This window comes from Pteropus vampyrus, unplaced genomic scaffold (assembly GCF_000151845.1).
Source record: "Pteropus vampyrus isolate Shadow unplaced genomic scaffold, Pvam_2.0 Scaffold11, whole genome shotgun sequence".
In the NCBI taxonomy this organism is placed as follows: domain Eukaryota; kingdom Metazoa; phylum Chordata; class Mammalia; order Chiroptera; family Pteropodidae; genus Pteropus; species Pteropus vampyrus.
Window position 1 is genome coordinate 13,048,218 of NW_011888792.1, and position 6,231 is coordinate 13,054,448.

A 6,231-nucleotide genomic window follows, 5' to 3' on the forward strand; every position below is an offset into this window, starting at 1 on the left:
TTTACTCAGTCTCCCAATCTAAATACTAATCTCTCCCATAAACACTCTTATATGCACACCCAGAAATAATATTTAATCAAATATCTGGACAGCCTGTGGCCCAGTCAAGTTGACACACAAAATTAACCATCACAAGAAATTATGAGGTCTCCTTATAACTTCATCCCTAATAGGAATTATCATTATGCCTATAAACTTTTGCTTATTTCTCTTCCTGAACATGCTCTAAGTGACATATCATTTTATCTTATTCTTTAAGCACAGAAGGATACAGAGTATTGAAAATTTAGCCTGTGTCGTCATTCATGAGGTTATGCTAAGAGCAAGGATTTGGGTACTGGACATTCAAGAGTCACTATGCAAGTTGCGACCTTCATTCCTCTGGCCAATGGAGTGACACCACTGTTAAAAACATCAGAACTGCTTGATTATAAATGACACAGCAAACATTTCCTCAGCTAGCTGAATAGAGTTTTTAAAGTATACTTTGAATTTTTTATTCTACACTGATTATTTTTCATTATTGTATATTTTTTTAAATGTAGCCACTAAGAGCTTGCCCTAAGCCATTATGTCCCAGAGTATACTTTGTGAAGCAGAAGATGCTTCCATATTAACACATTATAAAAGAAAAAAGAGTTTCACAGTTAAAGGTTTGGAAATACTAGATTAAATACGTTTCTCTCTTTTTAAAAACTTTTTATTGTAAAATATACAGAAAAGTTGAATAATAATACAAAAGAACACCCACATATTCACCACTGAGAATCAACAGTTGTTACCAAAATGTTAATGTTAAATACACACCCACTCATCCACCCACACATACACACATACATAGCTGTCATCGGGGGGGTTTTTATTGTTGTTTTCAAATAACTTGAAAAATAGTTGCAGACATCATATCATTATACTTCACCTCTGAAAACTTGAGCATGCCTCCCCTAAGACATGCTTGCATAATCACAAAAGCATTATCACACTTAAGAAAATTCACAGTAATTCCCTAGTATTACATAATGCCCAGTCCATATTCAAATTTCCACTTTTGTCCTCAATATAACTCGAATAGATTTTTTTCTTTTAAACCAAAACCTAATTATAGTCTACACACTGCATTTGATGGTTATGTCTCTTTAGTCTCTTTTAGTCCAAAAAAGTCTCTCTGACCTTCTTAAAAAAGAAATTATGATTTTGAAAAGACCGAACCAGTTGTCTTGTCATAAATCCCACATTCTGATTTTTTCTGAATATTTATGCACGGTATCTTCTAATTTATTCCTCTCTTCTCAACCAGATTTCTTTACAGTACTACCTCTCAGAGCCTTCAATATGATAATGTGCAATAATGTTAATATACAAAATGTGTCAAGCCTCTGCCCTCTTTTTAATAACCCTTTCTTTGGGAATTGTCTCCATCTCCAAAACACACGCACACACAGACATACACGTGTGCTTATGTACACATACATACACACACACACACACACACACACACACACACACACACTCAGGCCTCAAGCAGTCACATACAGACTTTGTAATTCCACCTTTTGGGCTAGTCCACTGAAATATCTCCTTGAAGACTAGTGTAGATATAAGTAGTTACAGAAATTTGCACAGATTTAAGGGAGAAGACTAGAAAAATCAGGATAAAATACACAGTGTTTTTAGGTGAGTTCAAAAGTGATGTTTATCATAGTTGTAGATACTAGTAATGCCTACATCTTGAGGGAATAGGCAAGAGAATTGTGTTGAGTCAGGCCCTTTCTAAAAATGATGCAACCAAGATGACACATACTAAAGCAAAGCCAGGCTGGACAATACCAGGGCAAGTACAGGTCCTGCTTAGATATTGGTCTGATGAAGATTATCTCTTGTTGGTATCATCCAACTAAAGGAAAATTTATTTTTGCACAGTGCATTATTTGTGCAGACCCAGATAAAAGTAGTCTGGACTAAAAAACAAGGAGAAAGTAAAAGGAAGCAAGGAAGGCACTCAGTTTTGGCACATAGCGTATGACAGAGAAAGAGATGAATGGAAGTAGCAAGTTAAACTGTCAGAAATAACTGAGCCTTCCTAGACTAGGGCACAAGGGAACTGAAGCTCTGAAGGCATACTACACCATGCAAAACCCAGAACATTCCAGACCAGAAGAAAGGCAGTGTCTTGAAAATCAAGTGGCAGAGATATTCTTGCTCCCTAAGATCTGAGGAAACCAGATGCAGAAGCATCAATAGCAGAGTCAGAAATGTGCACAGGTGAAACCCCAGGTGGCACGAAGGTGCTAAATACTGTGGAATCACCCTGGCAAGCAAGTTGCATGAACCTAATCAATTCCATAAAAAGAGGGGCTGAAGTCAGCCACTGTGTTCAAGACTTAAAATGCTGCTCACAACAGTTGTGGAGACCTTGACACTATATAAAACTCGCCCTTAATGCAGCACACCTATGCCAGAAACACCAGGCTCAGTGAAGTGTTAGACAGGAGCACACATCCTTCACTCCATCATGTGAAGGGATTTCAATTAGACTAATGCTCTAGGACTCTCTCCCCTGTTGGGGTTCGAGCCAAGCTAAAAAACAAAACTAACAACCACCAAAAACAAAACAAAACAAAACAAACCTTTTCCATATCTGTACTCCAAACCAATGTCTGGGAGAAATTGAGGTTCAGAAATTAAATTCTCTTGCAAGTTAAAGCCCAATGACAATAAAATCCAAGGAATTAAAGTTCAAAAATCAAAATTTCTTACCCTTGTATAAAATAAAAACCTCTTCAATTGCTGACTCAGCATAGTCTCTGTAGGACAATTCCTGAAGCTTCGGTGAGCTGTGTGGATCCTTTAGCAGTGGCAGCTGCAATCTGTCTCTCCTTGAAATAGATCATCCCTTTAGGATCTCTGAGACCCTATTTATTCAATTCCAATTTTATAATGGAATTAAAGAGTTCAAAGTGTTAACAGAAACAGAACATTATCAATATTATTGAAGCACTGGCCCCTCAATTACCTACTAAAATTAGGAAACAAAACACTCTCTGTCCCAAGAGCAATAACCAAGCAAAATTGTGTCGCCAAAGATTCTAGCATAGATTCAGGATTTGCAAGACAAGATCTTGGTCTCAGTGTCCCCAAGGTGGCTGTCAGGTGGTCAATGCAAGTAGTCTACCTCTGGAGGTAAACTCAACTGGGAAAAATCTTTCCATAGAGGTTAATTTGGGCATTGCGTAAAACACATCTGGGACTGCGGAGGAGATCCACCTATGTGTTTATCTGAGACAGAGGCAACTGAATTATTCCTGCCTCCTTGAAAGTTTAGAAATTTGTAAAGGTGGAAGCCCCAGTTACTGGGTGTCTTTTTCTTCTTACAGATTAAATATCACTTCATTGCCATTTCCACTCTGAGCCCTCCTACTCAAGTGAGCAAAGCCTCTGTCTCATGCCATGGAGCTCTTCTGAGCATGTTTTTTTAGTCCTGTGCCTCAGTGACTGTTTTCAGTGACTTTGATTAAGCAATCTGCTTCTAGGTACATTTTCTCCAGCACCATCTTGACTTCACAGGATGGAGTAAAGTGACTTTTAGCAGGTTACATACCACTCAAATCCAAAGCTAGTCCCTCCATGCTTCCCTTTCTGAACTAGAATGCAAAATGGAATTTGAAGCAGCCCAGGCAGTGCTGTCTATTCAGACCTGTCATGGACAATTTCCAGTGAATACTCATTAGTGCTCTGTAGCACATGCAGAGCTCAGCCACCTTCCAGTTTAAATGTAGTTGAGGACAGATCCAAGTCACAATGTGGCAGGGGCACAGGAGGAAGAGGGAGAGAGGCCCTCTTTTAAAAAAGAACATAAAATAATAAATTAAGAATTAGGTGTGAAAGTGAGTATTTATTTAGAGTGGGCAAGTAACCACAAAATATAAACATTAAAAACTGACATAAGGCCAAACATTCATTAATTAATTGCCAGACACACCTCTACAATACGTTTTACCTACAACTTTTGTCTACCTACTGTTTAGTCGTCCCTTCATGTGATAATTTTATGATTACATTTTATATAAAAAGAACAGAAATAAAAATCACTGTTTCTTATGGTATAGTTAATCACTTTTTAATTGATAGGCAGTATAAAACACTTTATAGTCCTAATACAGGTTTGTGAGCTTATAGACACAGGAATTTTGATAAAGACTCTTTTATATGATCCCCATCAAGAAGGACGTAGGGTAGATTTATAGTTTACATGCTGCATTATTGAGCATATCTCATGTGTACTAAGTGTCAATGAGAACAGAATCCTGTGCTTACAATTTTACCAAAAGTCTGACAACAGAATTTCCCACAGACTAGTTTCTGGCTCCATCTGTTCAAATCTTGTTTCTCCTCTAGATTCCCATACTTCCTGTGTCAAACACCACAGCACATGCTCACATTTTGATAGAATCCTGGCCCTCACCTGCAGAAGCCATTTCTACAATGGGACAGCCAGGAAAAACTTAACTATACATAGAATTAGTGGAAAACCATATAATATACATCCCACTAAACCTAAACTAAATATATTTCCAACTCAACTGCACCATAGCCAAATCTCCAAAATGCCTGTGTGACAGAAGAAAAAGAGACAATGGCCTTAATCCATTGAAGTTGATTCATCTTACTTTTGCATATTTTACAAAAACATATGATCATTATTCCTTTCCTTCTTCTCTTTCTTTCCTGAAAAATTCAGTCCTAAAGCCAGTAGGTAACAGGTAACAGAGCAAGGCAGATACTCACGCTGGCTGGGCGTGGAGGGATGGGGGGTTGGGACACGCAGGGGCTCACAGTGAGTGGTGTATGTGAAGTATCATGTGAAGCCTTCCTTATCCTCGCCCTCTATCAGGAGGAGTCACACAGACCTCGCTCTAGCACCAGCAATACAATGAAAAAACATGTGTGCAGTGCTTCTACCCAAAGAAGCCTGTTAGATACTCAGCACCCAAGGTTTTACTGAGGGCTGGTCATGCAGGAGCCTTGGCCTAGCATGTACCAAAGTTCTAGACTCCCAGAAGAAAAGCAGGTTGTGATCATATAAACCATATTATTTGTCCAAACAGTTTAGTCACTCTTATTATTTAGGGAGTCTTTTATCAGTGTAGGGAAGTTTACCAGCCAAGTTCCCACATGCCAGCCAAGGGCCAACCTTGCAAGCTGAGCTTTTTAAGGATAACAGTCTCAGGTCAGCTATGTTAATTTAACTCTTTTCTGCACCGGAAGAGTGAGGAAAAGGGAGATGTAAATATGACGTCCAGGTTTCTACATTAAGAATGTAGATGGACACTGTTGTCACTTATGGAGATAGACGGGCCAAAGAAAGTATAGGTTTAGGAGAAAATTATTCCAATTCTGAACTCATAAAATTGGAGATAGCTATGTATGAGCTATTAGGTTAAATACGCTGTGTTGCAATCATAAACAACCTTAACATTCCAGTGGCCTAACACAAGTTTCTCTCTCACTTATTACATGTCTTTTATGGCTTGGTGGAAGTTGGTGAGTTGGGGGGGGGAGTAGGTGGTCTCTGTTTCATGTAGACACTCAGGGACCAAGGTTAGTGGAGGCTCCATCATCTAGAAGGTCAATTGGTGTGACAGAAAAGATGACTGAAGAGGTCATGTCAGCTTTTCCATGCTTCAGTCTAAGAATGATACACTGCATTTTCACCCATAGCCCAATGGCCAAAACTAGTAACATGGCCTCCACCAACTATAAGTGGGGCTGGGAACTGTGGGATAGTAGATGGGATGTTTGATGAACACCACTGTTTCTGCCATAATATCCAGGTGGGAATATCAGGCAGGTAGCCACAACAAATGAACGCTGTGGACTTTCATTTAGGAGTTATGAGCAAAAAGGTGGTATTTAAAGCCACCCTCTTTCTCATGATCTGAATTCCAATGGCCTAAAAAGGGCAATCTTGTCACCCTTTCTTCTTTGAAGAAATAGGAAATCCAGTTTGGTGGCTGCTCCTTAAACTTCTCTAGTGAAAATTATAACACACAGCTGTTTTCACTACTCACAAGATCAACTTTGTCTTAGGATTGAAGGCAGTTTTTGAACCTCTCTGAGAGGAAGGACTTGGTCCCAGAAAAGTCTTCCTAGAAACAGTCTGATGCTCAGAGCAGAGGAGTGGGGCTCATAAAGGTGAGAAGGGACATTTGAAACTATAGACAAAGATACCGA

The 6,231-nt window shown here is 39.0% G+C and overlaps 1 long non-coding RNA gene across 1 annotated transcript in view; it reads right to left on the reverse strand.

Moving 5' to 3' along the window:
• Positions 1 to 6,231, reverse strand: part of LOC105304260 — a 46,842-nt gene that overhangs the window by 38,822 nt on the left and 1,789 nt on the right. Inside the window, exon 2 of the long non-coding RNA XR_896983.2 lies at positions 2,758 to 2,873. This is a non-coding gene — a long non-coding RNA (uncharacterized LOC105304260). The remainder of the gene's footprint in view (positions 1 to 2,757; positions 2,874 to 6,231) is intronic.